Here is a 12381-nt window from a genome sequence, read left to right as displayed (position 1 = left end):
AGCTTGATTGATTTTTCTTGAGCCAATTTGAATCCCATCGTTGGATCGGACGGCTGGGATTTCCACTTTTTTTCCTCTCGTGCCCTAACTAAAGCGGAGATCTCTATCCCGACGGTATTCCCTCTCTCCCAAGGCTGGCGGCATTCGCACAAGCCGAACCCCCCTTTCCTCCTCTCGGCCGACGCCGTCCAGCCCAGGTTGCGGCATTCACGCCCGATCTTTCTCTACCAGGCCCGACCTCACTCTTCCCTCTCTCTCGATCTCTTCTCTACTCGGACGACACCAGGAGGCCGAAGACCCCCTTCTCTCGGGAACTCTCTCGCGATTCCCCCCTCTCTCGGTCTGTTCGGTCCGGAGACGTCAAAGGGAGCGGAGCATTCGCTCCCTCTCTCACAATCGATCCCTCTCTTTGGTTCGCAGAAGCCAAAGGAGTCCGAGGACTCCTTGTCTCCTCCCGATTTCGGGAACCCCGACGGTCGCACAGCTCCAGACCGAACCCGACGACTCGGCTTCTTCTCCCCTGTTCTAGCCGACCGATCTCTTTCAAAACAGCAGGTATACCTTCTTCACATCCTTTTCCTTCACATTCTTCTTCTTCATTCCACTTCTTCTTCCAAAGTATCATTTCAGTCAATTTTGCCTTCTCTTGTGAGAGACGTTTCATTAGAAGAGATTAAAAAAAAAATAAAAAGACTGTATTTGTTCTTTTACAAACAGATTGTTATGTGATGAGATCTAGCTCTTTGACTTTGTTTTAGATACTTATGTGATGTTAAGTTCATGCTTAGGTTATGAGGTATTGTTCTTTACAAAGCCCTCATAAGACCAATGCATTAATGAGTTACGTTATATCTTTACTCTATGATTCCATAAATCAAAGGTTTAAAGAAAACTACTTCAACGTTTGGAAGAATGACTGCTCTCTTTCATGTCAATGTTTAGTAAGCTTAATGAACCTTGTTTTAGTGATAATCTCAAACAAAATCCTATGAATATCTGTGATGGTAAAGTAACTAGTTCCATGATGATTTTGTATACTTTGTATGTCAAGTATTCGTTGAAATGCCACTAAAGAGAAATGCTAAGCTGTTTGGCTCATAAGCTTTGAATAGCCAATATGTTAGAGATCATTTTTTTTTTCTTTAATGGGGATGTTGATTCCTTGCTCAGAAGTTTATTTCTATGTTGGGGAAGAATTCCCATGCATGTCCTTAAAAGAATAGAATGATCTTATATTGTTGTGTACTTTATATGTAAACATTTCTTGCTTCTCAGAATTTTGACATTGAAGGGTACATCTTGCAACTAGTGAACAATATCATCTCTTGGCTTTATAATCTTATTCATTAGGAGGCTCTTAGAGAATATTTCCTAAATGATTGGAGAGGCGTTTGCTCTCAGATTTTTGCACTCGTAATCTCTTGTAGTGGAACCTACGAAACTTGTTGGAAATTTTGTTTTCCTAGGCGTGGAATAATCTTGTGAAATTTATGTTTTGTCATTACAAGTCTTATTCAATGTAAGCTAAAGAAATGAATGAACACAAAGATTTCTACTTTCCTTTACATACACTTGTGGTCACTTGATGCATCCTACCAAGATTGGAAAGTCTTCGCATGCTCTGTGATTCGTTTGAAAGTTCTAATTTCTTCGTTGCAACTTTTATATGCTTTGTGTTGAAGTGCTTTCTTGAGCTTTGGAAGAGTATTGACGAGCATTTGTGAGTCTTTTGTAAAGTTTCTTTTTGGAGAAGTATTGGAGAATGTTTGGGTGCTTTAAATATGAGTTTTGTGTAAGTATAAGTATGATATTGCCTTATGTTGATTGGAACGTCGTCTTAAGCTTTGGACGGAATGAAATTGTATTGAAATACCCTTTTTTTTTTACTTGTCTTTTTTTTTTGGGATGATAATGTTAAGTTGGAAACATATTGGAAAGTGCTCTTATGTTTGTTAAGTACTAGTAAAACTTTCATGAAAATTTTCGGAGAAGGTTGGGTGGATACACAAGCGGTCTCTTTTGGAATTTGGAAAGAGGTAAGTGCTGAATTTTCTCATTTTCTAAATTATACACTTGCAAGTTGGTTCTTCTGAATTTTTGGTGGTGCGTGATATGAAATTGGGAAGGTTGTTGGAGAGAAGTTATGGCAAGTATTTATATATCTCCCATAAAGCATTTTGGAAAAGGATTAGAGAACTTCCCTATGATTCAAATATGAGTTTGCACATGAATTTAAATGGAATCTTGCTTCCTATTGGCTGAAAGTCTTTTCTTGGATATTTGAAAGAATGAAATTTCATTGGACCTTCTCTATCTCTTTTGCATCGAATGTTGGGTGGGAATAAAAATTAGTTGGAAGTATGTTTAGTTCTAAAGAATTGTGGTGAATGATGGAATACTTTTATTTTTATTCTTAAATATTGGTTTCTCTTTCGCTTGTATGAGTTTCATATGGAAAAGTCACATTAGTTAGTGTGATTGGAAAAGTCTATAAATGGTTTCATGTTTGAGAGATTTATGATTTATGACTCACTTTATGTTTAAAAGAGCTTTGATTCATTTTAGGTTGAAGAAGTTTTATGACTTGTCTCGTGTTGGATGGATTTACGGTTTGCTTTATGATTGGAAAGATATGTGAGCTATTTTGCGTTAAAAAGTTTTATAGATGGTTTTGTATTAAAAAAAAAAAAAAGCTTTGTGAATATTCTTATAATGGAAAGCTTCGTGAAGCCTTCTTGTTAGGGGATCTTCACGAACCTACCCCACACCAAATGTCATAGAGGCACTTGATCGTTGGTCTTTTTATGTAGAGTTTTGTGTCAAAAGATTTTCATAGATGCTTTATGATGGAATTTTGTGTAAAGTATTCATTTAGAAGTTTTTCTTATGATGATTTTAGGACTTCTAGCTTATATGATTAGCTTTGTGTGGGTAGACTCATTGATGTCTTTGTAAGAAGCCGATGTGGAATTTCGCTGGGGAAGTTGTCTTCTCTCGCTGTGCATTGTTTCTAGTATGGTTTTGGATTAGTGGGTAGTGAGAGCATGTTGTGTTTGGGTTTCAAGTGAGAGCGTCTATTTTGGGATTTTGTTTCTCTTTGTTATTTGGAGCTTTGTTTAGAGGTAGGTCTTAGTTGTTTTGAGATTGATGTCCTTCATATCAAGTGCCTTATTTTGGATTGTGGAAAACATCAAGGGCATTATATTATGTTGTGCTTTAGGTACACTTGACTTTAAAGAAGTGTGCCAAAACAACAATGTCCTACATTCCTTTCATTTAATAATTTCATTTCGTTCTTTTTTCTACTGCATTTGCATATTATTATCTAACTTTCACTGCATTAAATCTTAAGCCTCAGTGAAGTGGACCAGGTCTTACCGTACGAAAAATTCTGAAGGGTTAGAAAACAAACTCCTTATCCTACAACTTTATGACCACATAAGGACAAAAATAAGGACCGAGTCTTAGAAAATATATGACTTAGGGTGCATGCTTTTATAGGATAGAGACATCAAAATTAAAAAAAAACTTAGTGACACGTCTTCCTAGGTTCTAGTTTTCTTAATCCACTAATAATCAACCAAACAATCTTAATCTAATTCTTAAAATTTTATGTAAAAACTTTAATCCTTAATCAACTTAAATTAATATTTATTAATTGTAAATTCTAATCTAAAACATTACATCTAAATTCAAATTTGACTAATCTATATTAACTCCCAACTAATTTTAAATCTAAAGATTGTAGATATCCTGTAGGAGATAAATTATAAAGAAAGCATTAGGAGTTAAAAATACTCTTAAGATAAATTTAGAAGTAATCTTTTAAATCAATTAACAATCTCCTAATACACTAACAACCACTCCAAAAGTGAAGTTTATTGGATGGACTACTCCGGGCTTGCGGGGCTAAGTGTCCTAAGGAGGCCTGGTTCCTCGAAGGGTGCCCGCCCCCCCCCGTGCCTGGCACAACGCCACGAATGGATCCAATGGGGTGTAAATTTAAAATTAATTTCTTAATTTGGTTTAAAGTCCCAAACTTAATTGATAATAAATACACCAATTCACATTTTTCTTTTTAATTACAACACAACAAATAATCAATCAAAATCCTTACTACAATATCTAAAATTAATCCTGAACTACCTTTAACATTTAACTTGATAAAAATCCTTCTTTGCCTCCTAACAAATCAGGAATGGAAAGCAACTATAATTAAATTATCCTATATGAGGTACCATACCTAAAACTACACAACTGTTACGCATACTTTAGGACTTGTTTGATTAGAATTAAGACTTTTAGTTAGGTCGGCTTACATTTTCTCTTGTTTATCAATGCTTGTTACATACACATGTCTATAAGTGCAATATTAAATTTCATAGTTAGGCTGTATTTTAATTTTCTATTAGTTATATTTTTGTTAGTACCTGTACTTCTTTTTCTGAATGGCATCTACGCTCAATATAGTATATTCTCTGTTGTCTTTCTTGCGAGGTACATTGAAGCTTAATGATCGGAAGCTAAACGGGACCGTTTGCTTATAAGCTTTAAGTGGCAGCGCCACTACAGTCAGGTATAATTTCTGCAGCTTGCCAAAAATAAATCTTTTAATTATATATCGTGCGAACTGCTTCACATCACAACACTGCCTTGTTAAAGGTATTCTAGCATGTTTAGGTAGCCAGCCTTAGGTTAGTTTCATAACGAAGCTTTGACCCTATAGGCTAAGCTTGCCCACTCCTTCTTTGAGCCCATAGAGACCATGTAGTCATTTAGGCCTGTAGCAGTAGGCACCTATTATGCGCGTGGCTATCGCTTGTTTTTCCCCACGAAGTGGGCACCGTGGTTTTTCTGCTAGGATTTTGGCCTTCGGTTTTGGGTAACGATACCTCTCCTTTTTTTTCTTTTTTTCTGTGAGCCTTAGAGGACCACTTAGGGTCATTTAGGCCTGTAGAGTAGGCCACCTTACTTATGTCATTGGCATCGCTGTTTTCCCACACGAAGTGGGCATGACTATGGATGATTTTCTGTGCGGGTACCTTTGCCTGGAGGGTACCCTTAGGGTGCTGTTCATTTATTTTTTTCTGTACTCCTGAATGTCATGCATGCATTGGTTTTTACACACTTACCTCAACAATTTTGCTTCACATTACATACATGCATCACATCATTAGGTTAGGGATAATTTCGTATATCTGTTTCATGCATCATACAGGTGGCGCTAGGTTACCTTCTTTTGCATATTGTAGGAGTCACTGCATTGAATCTCTTGAACTACGAATCCTTGATTTTCTAGATAGAGCCTTCCTATCTTATATACATATAGTGCGAAATTGATTGTGTTTTAGATGGTAGCTGGAGCAGCTCACTTCCAGGCAAGAATAAAGCCAGGTTGTACACCCCCAGTGTGTCTTTCACTTCTGGTGTGTGTTGAGTCTGTCATTTTCTCCATAAGGATAGTAATGTTCGACCTTTGATCTTTTAAACTCACAAACTTTTAATCATCATCTTTATCATTTTAAAAAATGTCTATCATCACTAAGGGTAAATAGAAGAAGACTATTTTGGAATAGAATTTAGGAAAACTTTAATCTGTGCACCAACAAAAAGTGAATAATCCAACATCCTTAATCGAGAGTTTTCTTAGATCGAGGTCTAAGATGGTAATTAACCTACGGGGCTTGGCCCGTAGGAACCGATCCCCCCAATCAAATAAACCCATTCGAGCTGATGTAATCGAATAGGGGAACTCTCGTGACGTTTGGGTATAGATTCATTATCCTATCGAGGGTTGGTATGGTGAATAGCCCTATCCTCATGGCTAATCGTATCTATAACTCCATCTGCTCTTCCATCGGCCTGCCTTGTGTCGATTGTAAAGGTCTACGAGCCATTTTGTCCTTACGGGATAGTGTGATCGCACCCTTTGCCATTCGAACCACACGAGCGGAATCCTTTCGGACACCCACAGTGAGTTGCTTGTATTTCTTTCAAAAATCATTTGTTTGTTTGTGTTGCATCCCTACTTTCATTAATTATTTCTAAGTTATATTTTCTTAATGGTCAAGGCATTTTCCTTGATTTATTTTCTGTCTTTCAGCTTTCTGTGGGTTAAGGGTTATACAGCTTGTTTAACGACACTTTTCACGTTCACATCAATCTATTTGTTTTATTTTTAATATATAATTTCAACATATTTTTCCAAATGTCATTTTTGTATTCATTTTGTTTGTTTTCATTTTTTATTCACGCATTTTTTTCAACAAATTAGAGTAGATTAGTTTGCATTCATTTTATGTATAACAAATATTTATATGAGAAATAAAGAAGTTTAAGAGAGTGCTATGGAGATGTCTAACATAAGAAGAGGTTAAATAATACTTATATATTCAATCATTAACGATATGATATGCAAGAGTCATCACTTGTGTTCAACACAAGGTGGTTGACAAGTATTTTCCTTTAAGTTGGATTAAATCCAAGGATTCACCTTAAGCTCATATCTTTTTGCATTAGTCATAGTGTTTCTCACTAGACAAAATTGGCAAGAGGTTCTACACTGGTATGCTTATTTGTTTTATGAATCTTATTTTTGTGATAATACTAGAGAGGGAGTTTAAAGGTAACTTTGAACTATGAGGTCAACCTTAGAGTCTCCAGGCTTTCGTTGAGTAGATCTAAACTGAATATATTAAGTATAATTTTAGTAAAATAATATATCTGTGGAGGGATCGTGATTTGGGTGATTGTTCATTAATAAAGTATACGTTTTAAATATCTTGGGTATATTGTTTAGAGTGACGGTGAAATAGATGGAATATTATGTAGTATACATTTTAAGTGGATGGTTTTGAAGTGGAGGAATGCACAGGCTTGTTTATTGATAGAAAAGTCCATCTCAAACTTAGGGAAAATTTCATAAGATGGTAGTGAACCTGCAATGTTTTACTGGCACAGCATGTGGCCATTAAAGAGACACGCATAATTTTAAGTTAAATGTTGCAAGATGAAGGTTCCTAAAGATCAATGAGTGACTTTACCTCTTAAAGATTGAGTGAAATGAGCATATATGTGAAAAAGTATGTAGTAGCTCTCTAACGTGGAAGATAATATTAAAAAGAGTCTTCTTAAATGGTTTGTTCACATAAAACAACAGGCAATTCTGATGCCTGATTAACAAACAATATTATTGTTTTTTTCCTTTAAAAAAATTGTTTTTTTGGCTTTCACTGAGAAGTCACATCTTGAACTTCAATCCAAAAATATGTACTTGTTTTCATGGGCAACTCAAGTCAACAAAAAAGACAACTTTTAAACCACATACAATTGAAATAATAGGCAATTTTGCTCAGAACAATGGAAATTTCTTCTCATTGGGCACCAAAACGCCTCTGAAGCCTGAATGTGTATTATCATAATTCATACACACAAAAACTTGTAGAAAAACGCCAAATCCATGGAAAACAGTTTTTAAAAAAGAACCAAGTGCCGGACAAAAAACGTCCTTAATCCATTCATAAGCTGGGCCTAGAAATCTTTGTTGCCACAAACGTTTTTTCATAATTATCGTATAAGATGTTGCTTACTGCGGGATCAAGAAAACAAAATAACTATCTGCAGTCACATTGTTAATCAAGAAAACAGCCGGCGTTGCGGACCACATCAATTCATCATCATATCTCCACCTTATTTCTCCTACTGAAACCGAAAACCACAAAAATGATATCAAAATCGAATAACAATAAAAGAATGGATCATCAGAAGACTTAAATCTCCATTTACATCACAGAAGGATAAATCCAATCAAATTTGTTGCAGTTTCCTCCATCCCTTGATCGCCCCCTTCAATACAGCGAACTAAATAACAAGAAGCTACAGTATCTGAAACATAAGCAAAGCAGATCGAGATATAAGTTTGATAAACAATCAAAAGCATCAACGAGAAGCCGGCGTAGATTCTAAGGACAAGGCACATCATACATCTGAGGGAAACCTAAACAATTGCCACTTTTTCCACTTGTTTATATAGTGAAGAAAGCCAAACCCTAAACCCACAAAAAATAATAAATAAATAAATAAAAATAAAAAAAACAGATGCGAGCACAAAAGGACCGCTATAATTTCGACGTCGATTTTTTTAAATCCGTTTCAAGTTAACCCGACGCGGTCCCACTTTTTTTTTGTGACGCCATATTAGAAGTGTAGTGGGTTCTGCTGACTCATGAGCCAAGTCAGACATGACTCAATTAAATTGCTCGTGAGATAAATTAGATCAAGAGCTAACGAATCAACCTTGAGCTACCTGTAACTTCGAATCACTTAGCTCATGAGCTGTATTTAGTTAAAAAAGTATACGTATAAAATATATTAAAAAAATTATTAAGAATGTTAATAAAGATATGCTTGGGCAGCAGACCCCACCTCCCTCTAACCGCCTGTAATCAACCTCACATCAAGAATTATATTTCGCTCGCTTTGCTTCTTCTTCGTATTGGCAGGAGAGTGGCTCGTGGCATCCCGTGTTCGTCTCGTGTATGCCCGGTCCTGATCCCAGCAGCCCAATGTGTAGCCTTCCTTAAATGTATAAGGACATCCATGATACAGACTGACGTCTTGTAACTCTTGTTTTATAAATGTTCTCAGCTTCTTCGTGAGTCTGCTTCTTAATTTCTTTCAAATACCATCAATTTTTTTTGTATCGATACTTGTATTCTTTCTTCTTAGTTTATTATTTGAAATGTTCAAAGGGCATTTTCTATACCTTGATTATATTTTCAATTCTTCCCAAGTTTTTGTGGGCAACAGGAAGGTGTCTGGGCATGTGTCTCTCGTCAAGCTCCCCTCCCAATCCCAGCAGCCCGATGTTACTCTTGAATCCAAAGGTCGTCATGATCACGTGTACAGTGTCGCGTAGGTTTGCGTCTTGTAACTCTTGTTCTGTAACTGTTCTTCCACTTCCTCTGGTGAGTTGCTTGTATTTCTTTCAAAATCATTTGTTTGTTGTTTGCATCAAGCTACTTTCATTCTTATTTCTAAAGTTATATTTTTCTTAATGGTCAAGCATTTTCCTTGATTTATTTTCTGTCTTCGGCTTTTCCTGTGGTTAAGGGTTTATACCAGGCTTGTTAAACCGACACATCTTCACCGTTTCAACATCAATACTATTTGTTTTTAATTTTTAATAATATTTTCAACATATTTTTTTTCCAATATGTCTTTTTGTTTCATTTTGTTTGTATTTCATTTTTTATTCACATGCATTTTTCACACAAATTAGAGAAGATTAGTTTGCATTCATTTTATGTATAAACAAAAATATATTATATGAAGAAATAAAGAAGTTTAAGAGAAGTTGCTAGTGTAGATTCTACATAGAAGAGGTTAATAATACTTAATATTCAAATCATTAACGATATGTATTGCCAGAGCATCACTTGTGTTCAAACACAAGGTGGTTTGACAAGTATTTTCTATTTAAGTTGGATTAAAATCAAGGATCACTCTTAAGCTCGTATCTTTTTTGGGCTTTAAGTCATAGATGTTCTCACTAGACAATTGCAAGAGGTTCTACACTGTGTAATGCTTTTTTGTTTATGATATTATTTTTGTTGATAATACTAGAGAGGGAGTTTAAAGGTAAACTTGACTATGGAGGTCCTTAGAGTCTAAAGTTTCGTTTGAAGTAGATCTAAAACTGAAATATATTAAGTATAATATTTAGTAATAATAATATCTAGTGGAGGATCCGTGAACTTGAGGGCTGATTGTCATATTAATTAAAAGTATACGTTTTAGATATCTTGGGTCTATTGTTTAGAGTGACGGTGAAATAGATTGGGAATCTTATTAGTATAATTCAAGTTGGATGGTCAGAAGTGGAGGAATGCAACAGGCTTTGTTATGTGATAGAAAGTTCATCTCAAACTTAAGGGAAAATCTATAAGATGGTAGTGAGACCTGCATGTTTTATGGCACAGAATTTGGCCCATTAAAAGACAGCATAATTTTAGTTAAAAGTTGCAGAGATGAGGGATTCTAAGATCAATGAGTGACTTTACTCTTAAAAGATTGGATTGTGAAATGAGCATAATATGAAAAAGTTGTAGTAGGCTTCTAATGGGAACGATAATATTAATAGAGTTTTCTAATGGTTGTTCACATAAAACAACAGTCATTCTGAGACCCGATTAACAAACAAATATTATTGTTTTTTCCTTTAAAAAATTGTCTTTTTGGCTTTCCACTGCAGAAGTCAGCATCCTTGAACTTCAATCCAAAAATATTACTTGTTTTTTCATGCAACTCAGGTCAAACCAAAAAAGACAACTTTAAACCACATACAAAATTGAAATATAACAATTTTGCTCAAGACAATGAAATTTTCTTCTCATCGGCGCACAAAACGCCTCTGAGCCTGACATGTGTATTTCATATCATCCAGCAAAACTTGTAGAAAAACGCCAGATCTCATGGAAACAGTTTAAAAAAAGAATCAATGGCCGGAAAAAACGATCCTTAATCATTTATAAGCTGGGCTAGAAATCTTTGTTGGCCACAAACGTTTTTTCATAATTATCTATAAAGATAGACTGCTTAACTTGCGGGATCAGAAAACAAAAATAAACTATCTCAGTCACATTGTAATCAGAAACACGGACGCAATCAATTCATCATCAAATCCCACACTTATTTCTCCTACTGAAACGAACAAACCACAATAAACGATATCAAAATCAAAATTAACAATAAAAGATGATCATCAGAGACTTAATTCATTTACATCAGCGAAGGATAAATCCATCAAATTGTTGCAGTTTCCTCATCCCTTGAATCAACCTTAAATTACAGCGAACTAAAATAACAAGAAGCTACAATATCTGAAAACATAAGAAAGCAGATCGCGATATAGTTTGAACCGTAAAAAGCTCAACGAGAAGCCGGCTAGATCTATGAAGCAAATCAATACTCTGAGGGAAACGCTAAAACATTGGCGCACTTTTCCATGTTATATAGTGAGAGAGCCCAAACCCTAACCCACAAAAAATAAAGAAATAAATACATAAATAAAAACAATGCGGCAACGAGGACCGCTTAATTTGCTTAAATTGTTCAAGTAAACCCGACCGGTCCCAACTTTTTTTTGTGACGCCATATTAGAAGTGTTAAGTGGTTCTAGCTGACTCAGAGCCCAAGTCAGACATGATCAAATAATTGCTCGTGAGATATTAGATGAGCTAACGAAGTCACTTGAGCTAGCCTGTAACTCGAATCACTAGCTCAATGAGCTGATTAGTTTTAAAAGACAGTATCAGTATAAAATATATTAAAAAATTTAAAGAATGTTATAAAAGATATGCTTGGAGGCAGCAGACCCCCTCCCCTAACCGCTGTAATCAACCTCCAGTCAAGAATTAAATTTCGCTCAGCTTTGCGCTCTTCTTCGTATTGCAGGAAGAGTGTCGTGGCCCGTGTCTCTCGTGTATGCCTCGGTCCTGATCCAGCAGCCCAATCGTTAGCCTTTCCCTTAAATTGAGGACATCCATGATTACAGTGTTTGTTAAACTAACGTCTTGTAACTCTTGTTTTGGTAAATGTTCTCCAGCTTCTTCGATGTAGTTGCTTCTATTTCTTTTCAAATACCATCAATTTTTTTTTGTATCGCTTACTTGTAATTCTTTTTTCTTAGTTATATTTTTGAAAAAATGTTCAAGGCATTTTCCTTGATTTATTTTTCATTCTTCAAAAGTTTTTGTGCAACAGGAGAGTGATCATGGCATGTGTCTCTCGTGAGCTCCCCTCCCAAGTCCGCAGCAGCCCGATGTTACCCTTGAATCAAAAGGTCGTCCATGATCACAGTGTCCAGATGTCCGTAAGTTTGCATCTCTGTAACTCTTGTTATGTACTGTTCTTTCAACTTCTCTGGTGGAGTTGGCTGTATTTCTTTCAAAATCATTTGTTTGTTGTTTGCATCACTACTTTCATTCTTATTTTCTTAAGTTTATAGTTTTTCTAATGGTCAAGCATTTTCCTTGATTTATTTTCTGTTCTTCGGCTTTCCTGTAGGTTAAGGGTTATACAGCCTTGTTGAAACCGACACTGCTTTCACCGTTTCAACATCATCTCTTTGTTTTAAATTTTTAAATATATATTTCAAACATATTTTTTTTTCCAATATTCATTTTTTGTAATTCACATTTGTTTGTATTCATTTTTTTATTCACAGCATTTTTTCAAAACAATTAGAGTAGATTAGTTTGCATTCATTTTATGTATAAACCAAAATATTTATATGAAGAAATAAAGAAGTTTAGAGAAGTGCTATGTGAGATGTCTTACATAAGAAGAGGTTAATATACTTATATTCAAATCATTAACGAT

General features: G+C 35.4%; 3 non-coding genes across 3 annotated transcripts; all 3 read right to left on the bottom strand.

The window, feature by feature from the left end:
• Positions 1-7344: 7344 nt before the first annotated feature.
• LOC114580542 lies at positions 7345-7437 on the bottom strand. Its single transcript, XR_003701990.1, has one exon. It is a non-coding gene; the product is annotated as a small nucleolar RNA R64/Z200 family (small nucleolar RNA).
• Positions 7438-10361: 2924 nt separating this feature from the next.
• Positions 10362-10450, bottom strand: LOC114580541. The gene has a single exon (XR_003701989.1). It is a non-coding gene; the product is annotated as a small nucleolar RNA R64/Z200 family (small nucleolar RNA).
• Positions 10451-10757: 307 nt separating this feature from the next.
• LOC114580540 lies at positions 10758-10836 on the bottom strand. Its single transcript, XR_003701988.1, has one exon. It is a non-coding gene; the product is annotated as a small nucleolar RNA Z199 (small nucleolar RNA).
• Between the last annotated feature and the right edge of the window lie 1545 nt (positions 10837-12381).

Source organism: Dendrobium catenatum, unplaced genomic scaffold (genome assembly GCF_001605985.2).
Source record: "Dendrobium catenatum unplaced genomic scaffold, ASM160598v2 fragScaff_scaffold_1084, whole genome shotgun sequence".
Taxonomy (NCBI): domain Eukaryota; kingdom Viridiplantae; phylum Streptophyta; class Magnoliopsida; order Asparagales; family Orchidaceae; genus Dendrobium; species Dendrobium catenatum.
This window is presented reverse-complemented; position numbering and strand designations above follow the sequence as displayed.